The sequence below is a fragment of the Mus caroli genome, chromosome X (assembly GCF_900094665.2).
Source record: "Mus caroli chromosome X, CAROLI_EIJ_v1.1, whole genome shotgun sequence".
Taxonomy (NCBI): domain Eukaryota; kingdom Metazoa; phylum Chordata; class Mammalia; order Rodentia; family Muridae; genus Mus; species Mus caroli.
Window position 1 is genome coordinate 89689932 of NC_034589.1, and position 11065 is coordinate 89700996.

Below are 11065 nucleotides of genomic sequence, written 5' to 3' on the forward strand. Positions count from 1 at the left end.
CAGGATGATATCCTCCAGATACATCCATTTGCCTAAGAATTTCATAAATTCATTGTTTTTAATAGCTGAGTAGTACTGATGTTCAACGAGTTGTTTGTTTTGTTTGGGTTCTTTATATTTTGTAAATACTATCTGTGGTGGTTCAAATATGTTTGACCCCCATCGATTTATGTGTTTGAGTGCTTGGCCCATAGGGAGTGGCACTATTAGGAAGTATGGCCTTGTTGGAGTAGGTGTGGTCTTGTTGGAGGAAGTACATCACTCTGTAGGCAGGCTTTGAGGTCTTCTATGCTCAAGCTTTGCCAGCCCCAATGAAATGTTTTCCTTTATAAACGTTTCCTTGGTCATGTGAGTCTTCATAGCAATGGAAACCCAAGCTAAGACACCAACTCTTTCTGATGGCTATTCTTGGTTGTCAACTTGATTACATCTGGTAATTAACTATAACCAAAATGTTTGGGCACACCTGTGAGGATTTCTTTCTTAAATCATTTTAAGTGGGTAGATGCATTCCTTTTTTTTCCAATTAATTAATTTATTTATTCATTTTGTATCCCCATCGTTGCCCAGCTCCTGGTTTCACACACACACACACACACACACACACACACACACACACACACTCCCTTCCCCCGATCCCCGACCCATCCCTTTCTCCTCTGAGAAGGGGGAGACCCTCTATACACCCCCACCCTGGCACATCAAGTCTCTGCAGGGCTAGGCACATCCCCTCCCACTGAGTCCAGTAAAGGCAGCCCAGTTAAAGGAATGTCCAGACAGGCAACAGCTATAGGGACAGCCCCTGAATCAGTTATTGTGGGACCCACATGAAGGCCGAGTTGTATATCTGCTCCATGTGGGGTGAGGCTAGGTCCAGCCTGTGTATGTTTTTTGGTTGGTGGCTCAGTCTCTGGGAGCACCCAAGGATCCAGATTAGTAGACTCTGTTGGTCTTCCTGTTGAGTTCCTATCCCCTTTGGAGCCCTCAGTCCTTCCCCCAGCTCTTCCATATGAGTCCCTGAGCCCCACCCAATGTTTGGCTATGGGTCTCTGCATCTGTTTCAGTCAGCTTCTGAGTAGAACCTCTCAGAGGATTCTTATGCTAGGCTCCTGTCTGCAAGCATAACAGAGCATCATTAATAGTAGCAGGGATACTTTTAATACAGCTTTAGGGACAGCCCCTGCTCCAGTTGTTGGGGGGACTTACATGAAGGGTGAGTTGCACATCTGCTATATATGGGGGAGGGGCTAGGTACCTGCTAAGTATCTGCTATATATGGGGATATAAAGTGAATAAGCTGCTCAAAGCAAGCCTAATGCTTGCCAATGGGATGGGTCTCAAAGTGGACCAGTTATTACTTGGCCATTCCCTTAAGTCTCTGCTCCATCTTTGTCCCCGTATTTCTTGTAGACAAGATAAATTTTGGGTCCAAAGTTTTGTGGGTATGTTGGTGTTCTTATTCCTCCACTGGGGTTTCTACCTGGCTACAGGAGTGGATATTAACCATAAAGTACAGGATACCCAAGACACATTCCAGAGACTCAAAGAAGCTAAACAATAGGGAACACCCAAGTGTTGATATTTGAATCTCACTTAGAAGGGGGAATAAAATAGTCATAAGAGGCAGATGAGGGAGTAAACTGGGTGGGAGAGGGTATGAGGAAGGGAAGGGGGTGGGTGTTCAGGATCAGTTGTGGGAAGGGACAGGAGAGATGGCCAGATGACCATGATAATGAATGGAAATCTGTGGCAGATGGAGGTCAGGGGTATGGGGGGCATCTTGAAGGCTTGCCAGAGACCTGGAATGGAGGGGTCCCAGGAGTCAGTGGGAGTTACCTTAGCTGAGACTCTGAGTAGTGGGGATATGGAACCTGAAGGGAAGACACATTTCTAATCTAGATCTTTGAGATAGGAACATACATTTTCAATCTAGATCTTCTGGGGGGGTATCTTTAATTTAGGCCACATCTTCTGCTTGCAGCCTATGTAAAGTTTATGGAAGAAGGAAACTTTCTCTCTTTACCTTCTTGCTTTAGCTCTCATTAGTGAGTTCATTTCTTTTTTTTTTTCCGTCTTCCTTTCTTTTTTTTTTATTATTTTTTATTACGTATTTTCCTCAATTACATTTCCAATGCTATCCCAAAAGTCCCTCATACCCTCCCCCTCAATTCCCTACCCACCCATTCCCATTTTTTGGCCCCGGCGTTCCCCTGTACTGGGGCATATAAAGTTTGCGTGTCCAATGGGCCTCTCTTTCCAGTGATGGCCGACTAGGCCATCTTTCGATACATATGCAGCTAGAGTCAAGAGTTCCGGGGTACTGGTTAGTTCATAATGTTGTTGCACCTACAGGGTTGCAGATCCCTTTAGCTCCTTGGGTACTTTCTCTAGCTCCTCCATTGGGGGGCCTGTGATCCATCCAATAGCTGACTGTGAGCATCCACTTCTGTGTTTGCTAGGCCCTGGCCTAGTCTCACACTGGCATTATAGCCTACTATTTCTTTGGGATTCCAGCATATATTGAACACCAGCTGAGACATCTAGCCTTCTGGACTGAACAACTACTGGAATCTTGGACCTTATAGCTAGATATTATTGGATTAGCTGGACCACATCCTGTAAGCCATCCTGTAAGTCTACTAGATCTAAAATATACATACATATTTTTTTTCCTGCAAGTTCTGTTCCTTAAGAGAACCTTGCCAAAAAAACAAACAAACAAACAAACAAACACCTGTCAGATTGGGATGGTATTATTTCTTCTTGTTTTTCTAGAGCGTTCAAGTGTGCAATTAAATTATTAATACAGGATTTTGTAGGCTCCCCCAGCCTGAAGCGGGCTGGTATAGACCAGGCCGCCACTGAGGTGGGGCCACCTGCGGTGCAGCTTTCTGACTTGGCTGGCTTCTTCTGACTGGCTCCTCTTTGAAGTGACAACTGCCCTGCTCTTCTGCTACCTGCTGAGAGGCTGAACCTGTCTTCCCGAGACGTTTCTGAGATAGCTGACTACCTGTGGAACTGGCAGACTAGTGCTAATAACTTGGCAACAATACATCAAGAAGCCTGGCAACCGAGTTCTGACGGAATGGCTCCAGGCACCAAGAGTGGACTGGCAGGGGTATGGGCCTTCCCCCTTTATAAGCACAGTTTCTGAGTAAAATCGCGGTCCTTGATCAGGACCTTTGTCTTGGCTCCATTATCTCTCTCAAGCGTCTAGTTTCTCTCTTTTCAGCCCCAGCCTGCCTCCCAGGTTTACCCGGCTTTGGCATACAACAGGATTTCTCCAACATTTTTTCTTTTATGTAGGCATTTAGTGCTATCAACTTGCCTCTTACAATCTCTGTTATTGACTCTCACAGGTTTGGGTGTATTGTGTTTTTATTTCACTCATTTCTAAAAACTTCTTAAACTTTTTGTTGATTTCTGTTCTGACTCAGTTCTTATTGAGTATTAAGTTGTTTGGCTTCCATTAGTTTGTAAACTTTCTCCTGTTTTTATTGTTGTTGATACCAAACTTTAATCCATGGTGGTCAAATAGAGTTTTATTTCAATTTTCTTATATAAGTGGTGATTTGCTTTGTTTTCTTGACTGAACTATCCATTTCTTGTAACTTGTCCGCAAGACTTAGAATTTTCTCTTCCATGTAGTTTAATCTGCTGGGGAGGCTAACCTTTGAGGGTTTTTGTTTGACATCCTAAAGTTTTCATTTTAAGTTTTATTTCAGTTTCTTTGCTAAATTCTACTTTCATGTCTTGAGTTGTTTTCATTATTTCATTCAATTGTCTTCTCACAGTCTTTATGAAGACACTTTTTCCTACCCCCTTTGAGGTTCTTGAACATATTCATAATTGCTATTTTGAAGTCCTTGATTTGTGCTAAATTGTTTCTCCTTGGGCTCATTACAATATTGCTGTTGGCTTCTGGAAGAGACATTTTGTTTTGGTTGCACATGTTTGTGTTTTCCTGCTGAGATCTAGGTATCTGGAGTTATGACATTTGAAGTATAGATATTTGGTCTTATCTTTGTTGGGTGGGTATCCCTTTCTTTGGTTGATATGCCTACTCTGAGTCCTAGCCAAGTGTGGTTGTTTTGAGGTCCCTGATAGACTGTTGTCCTGCTGGTAAGTGTCAGGGGTTGGGGGTGGGGTGGATCACAGAAGAATAGAAATGAATAATAGAAATAGAATGAGAAAGTAGCAAAGGCTGGAAGGGGCAGATGTGAAGATTTGAGTGGACCCTCTATCCTCTCTAAGAAGCCTAGTCCCTCCCAATATGGATTAAGGTGGTCTAGAAGGAGGAGCTCCTTCGGGTAGGCTGCAGCCGGACTAAAAGGAAGTCCCTAGAGACCAGAATGGAGGACAGTAAGCTGGATAAACATTGCCTACTTGAGTCCCAGCCTACTGTGAGTGCTACAGGTCCCTAGTAAAGAGATATTCTGTGGTAGGTAAGAGTCACAAAGGAATACAGATGGACTCGAAGGGATGCTGAAATAGGCAGCAGAGAAGAACTGGAGAAACCCTTATTCTTTCTCAAAAGGCTGAGTTCCAAGGTGGCTAGAAGGAGGTTGATTGACCTTTTCTAAACTGTGTTCTTAAGGAATATTTAACATATGATCAGCTCATGAGATAACAATGTTTAAAAACACATATTGAAACAAAGTTGTCTCAATAGTTGTTTCCAATTTAACAGTGAAATACACACACACACACACACACACACACACACACAGAGAGAGAGAGAGAGAGAGAGAGAGAGAGAGAGAGAGAGAGAGAGAGAGACAAGAGAGAATGAATATGAATATATGATGGCAGGATTTGGATAATAAACACTGCCAAAGAAAGGATGGAAGGTGAATATGTATAAATGAGATGCCATTATAGTCCACAAATAATGTATCTGAAAAAAATAATTGCAAACCAAGCTATATCAAGCTACTTTTGCTTAGAAAAGTAGTTGACAGGTGAAAAAAGTCTATTTATTAAACATAAAAATCCAAAGAAAGTTATTGCCTCAGTCCTCTTGTTATATACTTAAAATAATTCTTACTCATAACCTCACACACTGAGATGATTAAATTAAATTCTCATAACCTTTCTTCTCTAGAATTATGATTCAGATAATCCAGTTTAGATCACTGCTTTGTGGATTTAGAAGCCATAAAGTGACTTACATAAATGTTTACTTTTTGTGTTACTCATAGGCAAATGAATTACTTTAAAACAGACTTTCTATTTTGTATCCCAAGTACTTATTGTCTAGAGTTGATGTTCAATAAGTCTTTTTAAATGAATAAAATTGCTGTAAATATTACTCAATGAAATATTTAAGTTATCTTACTGCTAACCGAAATATGCAGCCCTGGTGACACAAAACCTCCCACAAGAGCTTTACAGTTTAAAAACACCAGTCTCTAGTCTTGTGAATACCTTCGTTTGTTCAGTAGTCTGACAATGCAAAGGAGAACATTGAGCACAAGAAATCTCAGAAGTAGTTTTTCATTGAAAGAAACAGATTCTGTGCTGTGCTGAATTTACAAAGATTAGTACTAGCACCTATCCCACATCAGGCAGAATCAAGTGTTTCTCTGATCTGTGCCAAGGTAGTGTAGTGTCATTGAGATCTAATAGTAAGTTTTTCATTTAGGTGCGATGAGATAGTTCTTAATAATGAGTATGCAACAGCTCTTTCCTCCCCCATAGACCCTGGATGCAATGGAATTGAAAAGCAGAGTGTGGCAGGGATAAATGGTCAGCATTCTGTTTTCTTATACCTTTGTTGTTAGTAAAATTCAGTGAAAAACGAAATTTCTTTTAAGTATTTCTGAAATTAAAATATAATTACTTCTCTGAGAGCCCCGAGGGTCCAGGTTAGTTGACTGTTGGTCTTCCTGTGGAGTTCCTATCCCTGCCAGGTTTCTCAATCCTTTCCCCCAACTCTTTCACAAGACTCACTGAGCTCTGTTTAATGTTTGGCTGTGGGCCTCTGCATCTGTTTCAGTCAGCTGCTGGGTGGAGCCTCTCAGAGGACAGTTATGCTAGGCTCCTGTCTGCAAGCATAACAGAATATCATTAATAATGTCAGGGATCAGTGCTTGCCGGTGGGATGGATCTCAAGTTGGGCCGGTCATTGGTTGGCCATTCCCTCAGTTTCTGCTCCATCTTCGTCCCTGCACTTCTTGTAGGCAGGACAAATTTTGGTTGAAGATTTTGTGAGTGGGTTGATATCCTTATCCCTCCACTGGGAGTCCTGCCTGGCTGCAGGAAGTGGCAGGACTCCCAGATTCCAGATCTCCCGCTGCTAGGAGTCTTAGCTAAAGTCACCTTCATAGACTCCCTGAAGGCTTCCTCATCCCAGGTCTCGGGCATGCCCTAGAGATATCCCCATCCCATCCCCACTCCTCCAACCCCCCACCCCCGCCTCACTCCCTTATGCCCACCTCCAATTTCCATTCACTCTTCCTGCCCCCACTCCCTAGCTCTTTCTACACTTATCTCCCACCCTGTTCCCCTCCCTATCTCATCTTAATAATTTAATTGTACCACTCAATCATGTCCTTGTTATTTTTATATCAAGTTATTTTGACGATAATTTGAATGGTACTATTTCTTTGATTTTTTTTCTTGTGTTTTTCATTTCTACATAAAAAGGATGGTACTTTTTGTCTGAATGTTATAGTTTGCTACTTTGCTGAAAGTGTTTAACAGTTGTAGGGTATTTCTGGTGTAGTTTTTAACACATTTTATATAGAGGGTATTATCTGCAAATCAGGATATTTTGCCTCCTTCCTTTTACATTTGTGTCCAGTTGTCTTATTGCTCTAGCTAAGAAATATTTCAAGCACTATATCAAATAAAGTGGGGAGAGTGGGCATCTTTGTCTTGTTCCAAATGTTAATGGAAATGCTTTGAGTTTTTCTCAGATTAGCGAGTTGCAGGTTGCTGGCTTGTATATTTCGTTTACTAATGTTGAAATATCTCACTCCTATTCTTAACATGGACTTTTATAATAAAGTGATGTTGGATTTGTAAAAATCTTTTTCTGAACCCAGTGTAATAATTATGTGGTTTCGATCTTTGACTCTATTTATGTGAAGGATTATTTTTTTCACTTTTATTTGTATTTTATTTATTTGCGTTTTAAATGCTATCCCCCTCCCCAGTTTCCCCTCCACAAAACTCCTATCCTCTCCTTCCTCTATGAGGCACCCACCCACCCACTCCTGTCTCAGAGCCCTAGCATTCCCCTACTCTGGGTCAATGAGCCTCCACAGGACCAAGAGGATCCCCTCCCAGTGATGCCCAATAAGGCAACCCTCTGCCATGCCCCCCCTCCTTACATTTCTAGAATGAAGCCATCTTGATGTTGGTGGATAACTTTTATGTGTTCCTGAATTTGGTTTGCAAATATTTTGAGAAATTTTGCACATATACTTCTCAGAGATAAATTTCTGAAAAATGGCTACAGCAAAGAATTGCATTCTGTATTGTCTGGGTAGAACATTCTGTCTGATTTATGATGTCATTTAACTCTAGAGTTTCTCTGTTAAGATATTGTTCTGAATGATCTGTCTTTTGAAGATAGTGAGAAATTTAAATCACCCACCATCACTGTGTTTATGTCAATCTGCGGCCTTAGATGTAATAGTTTATTTTGTGACACTTAGCGCCCCTGTGTTTATTTTATCTATGTTTAGAATTGTAATGCCCTGTAGGTATTGTTTTGTTTGTTTGTTTAGTGAGATTTTAGTGTTCTACCTTATCTCTTGGGACTAATTTTAGATTGAAGACTATTTTATCAGCTATCAAATTAGGTACACCTGCTTGTTTCTTAGTTTCATCATGTTTGAAATACAACTTTCATTCAATTTTCCAGTAATGGTTTAGTGTGTTTCTTGGAGGCAACAAAAAGGGGAATCCTGTTTTCTAATACAGTCTGCTAGTGTGCCTCTTTTTTGTTGTGGGAATGTAGACCATTAATATTAAGACTTATTGAGAATGTGTATTATTCTCTGTCATTTTATTACTCTTATGGCGTTTTCATGAATCTCTTTTGATTACTTGTCTTGGATTGCTTACTTGATCTTATTAGCCTCCTGGGTATGTTTATCCTTCTCTTTATACTTATGTATTGTTTCTAATATCATCTGTAGAGCTAGTATTGTAGTTATAAATTTCTTAAATCTGTTTTTGTTATGGAAGTTTTCTTTGTTTTTGTTTTGTTTTTTACATTCTTCAATTTAGTTTTGACTGGTATAATAGTTTAGTTTGAGAGCTGTGGTCTTTAAGAAGTTGAAATATATTTTTTCAGGCCCTTCTACCTTTAAAGGTTTCTGTCAAATAATCAAATGCTATTAATGGGCTAACTTTTTTTAAGTGACTTGACCTTTTTCTCTTACAGCTTTTAAATAATTAATGCTGTGTCTTTAATGTTTTAAATATATTATCTTGTGAAGAATTTAGTTTCTGGTTTTGTCTATTTTATAAGCCTCATGTACTTGGATGTCTATTTCTTTTCTCTACTTTTGAGAATTTTTACATTTTATTGTTTTACTAAAGATATTTTCTATGCATTCACTATGGTACTCTTTTATGCCTATAGGAGGTGTTATAACCCTTTTACTGGTTCTGTTCTTATTTTCTTTTTTCAATTTATCATTAACCTTTACTAAGTGATCTAATTCCTCTACTTTGTCTTCCATCCTGTTTTTGACAAGATCCATTTTGTTGGTGAGGCTTCATTTGATGTCTAGACCCATGCAGGAGGAACAAAATATGGCTTTAGGACTCATGGAATGCAGCCCACAGTTTAGCATACCACGATGGGTGTGCCTTGGAGAGGCATGGCACTGAGTACTACATGTCTTGAAGACTTCATGCTGTTATGGAGTTCTGCTCTGTTTGCTGCCTTCACATCCCTCTTAATCTAAAAATTGTATGAAAGGGGGCTAAGGGGGCTTCCAACCCCTCACTGGGCAGTAACTCTGTCACTCACAATAGTGCTTGATCTTTTTCAGGCATTGCTACTGCTGGAGCAGATTAATGATGTAGTCACCACCGTAGGAAAGAACATAGAGTTGTAGATTGTCAGCACTGACCTCCACCCTTAGAAAGCATTTGGAAGAATAGATTGTTAATGAATTAAGGTTAGGATGCTTTTGTTAGTGGCTTTGATGTAGAAAGTCTTAGGGAACAATTTAAAGTTTGCAAAAACACAATCTTAATAGTGGAGCTTGAGTTTTTTGGGGTCAGGGAATGAGAACAATGGCAGCCCAAATAGCACTGGCTGACATGTTTCTTTGGCTGAAGCTGAGCTGGTGATGGAAGTGATGAGTTTCTTGTACCCATTTTTGCTCTCAGCTTCCTGATATGATTTCAAAAAACATTGTTGCTGAGTAAATGTGCACCCTGAGTATTTGAAGTAGAAATAACTGATTGTTTTTTACATAGAAGTTTAGATTTGTGATTCTTTTAAGATGTCAATAAGATTACTTTTTAAGATAAATAGTAAAATAATTGATCCTTTCTTGTAACTGCAAATTGCATCCTGCCAGTAGGAGAAACTGGCTGAGAAAACTTACCTTGCTTGCTCACACTTGTTAATCTATAACAAGTTACTTAGTTATGAATGTTAGTTATGAATGTGGGTCCTTGGGAATAATTTGCCTTCTCCACCTATGATATGTAAAATATTTCTCATGGGAAGATAGTTGGGAATATACTGTTTTTTCATAATCATTCAATAAAAGAAAAACAGAATGTAGTCACATTGTAATTTGTATACTGTTTGAAAGATTTTGCTAGGATATATAAGCTGTGGGAGACTTAATTTCTTGGAGTAGGTCAGTATATTGGAGTTTGCACCACCAAATGTGTGTATACACACACACACACACACGTATATATATATCCATCTATCCAATGTGTAAATATATATGTATGTATGTATGCATGTATGTATGTATGTATATGTGTGAAGTTGTTGGAGCTTGTCTTGCTTCATCCACTCTGTGAGTATATGATTTTCTTTCCCTTCTTTCTTTTTTCCAGTTGCCACAGGCTGCCATCAGCACCAACTGCCACTTGCCAACTATATGCCTTGCCTTAAGTTAGTTAACCTTGGTGTTAAAGCTGCTCTTTGACAATTTGGCTTATTTAGTTTTTCATTTCTAGACTCATTTATGTTTGAGTTTTCTTCAGCAATTAGGATCTCCATTTTCATGTCTTGGATTAATTTTCTTGTTTCATTCCTTACGTTTTCTTGTTACATTCCTTTTTTTTTGTCTTTGAGTTGTTTGATTATTCTTTTGAATTACTTATCTCAAGTGTATATGGGTTGTTTTTATTTCAATATTAGTATTGGTGTATTTAAATTAGTTTGTGTTTGAATCAGTCATTTTTGTTCATGTCAGTTTTCTTCTTTCCATAGGAATGTTAATAACATTCTGGAGAGGGCAGGATGGGATTATTGACTCCTCTGTTTACCTGGCATTTGGAACCACAGCCTCTATCCTGGTTCTTTTGCTTGTTAAGTATAGTCTGGGTGCCTTTAGTGACCTTTGCCAGGAGAGTAAAACCCAGTTCTGAAAATGTGGACTTTTCTTGGGTCTCAAGGCAATATAGAACAACTGGAGGATCCAATCAGACATAGTGGCTGCAGAGTTCCTGTCCTGGAGTAGGTTGGAATCTGGTGAATCTCAAAGGGAGGGAGAGGATCTTGGAGGTATCAGTCTCTGGAAAGGACTTGTTGAACTTGAGTGACCTGAATGGACGAACGCTAGGAAGAAGTGTGAAGATAGTTTACCTGAGTCTCTGTGCCATGTGGACAAGCTGGAGAGACCTTGGTGGGGAACAAGCTAGGAACTAATGAATCCCAAAGGCAAATTCAGGTGACAGCAGATGCTGGTGAGGATGTGGAGAAAGAGGAACACTCCTCCATTTTTGGTGGGATTGCAAGCTTGTACAACCACTCTGGTAATCAGTCTGGCGGTTCCTCAGAAAATTGGACATAGTACTACCAGAGGATCCCGCAATACCTCTCCTGGGCATATATCCAGAAGATGTTCCA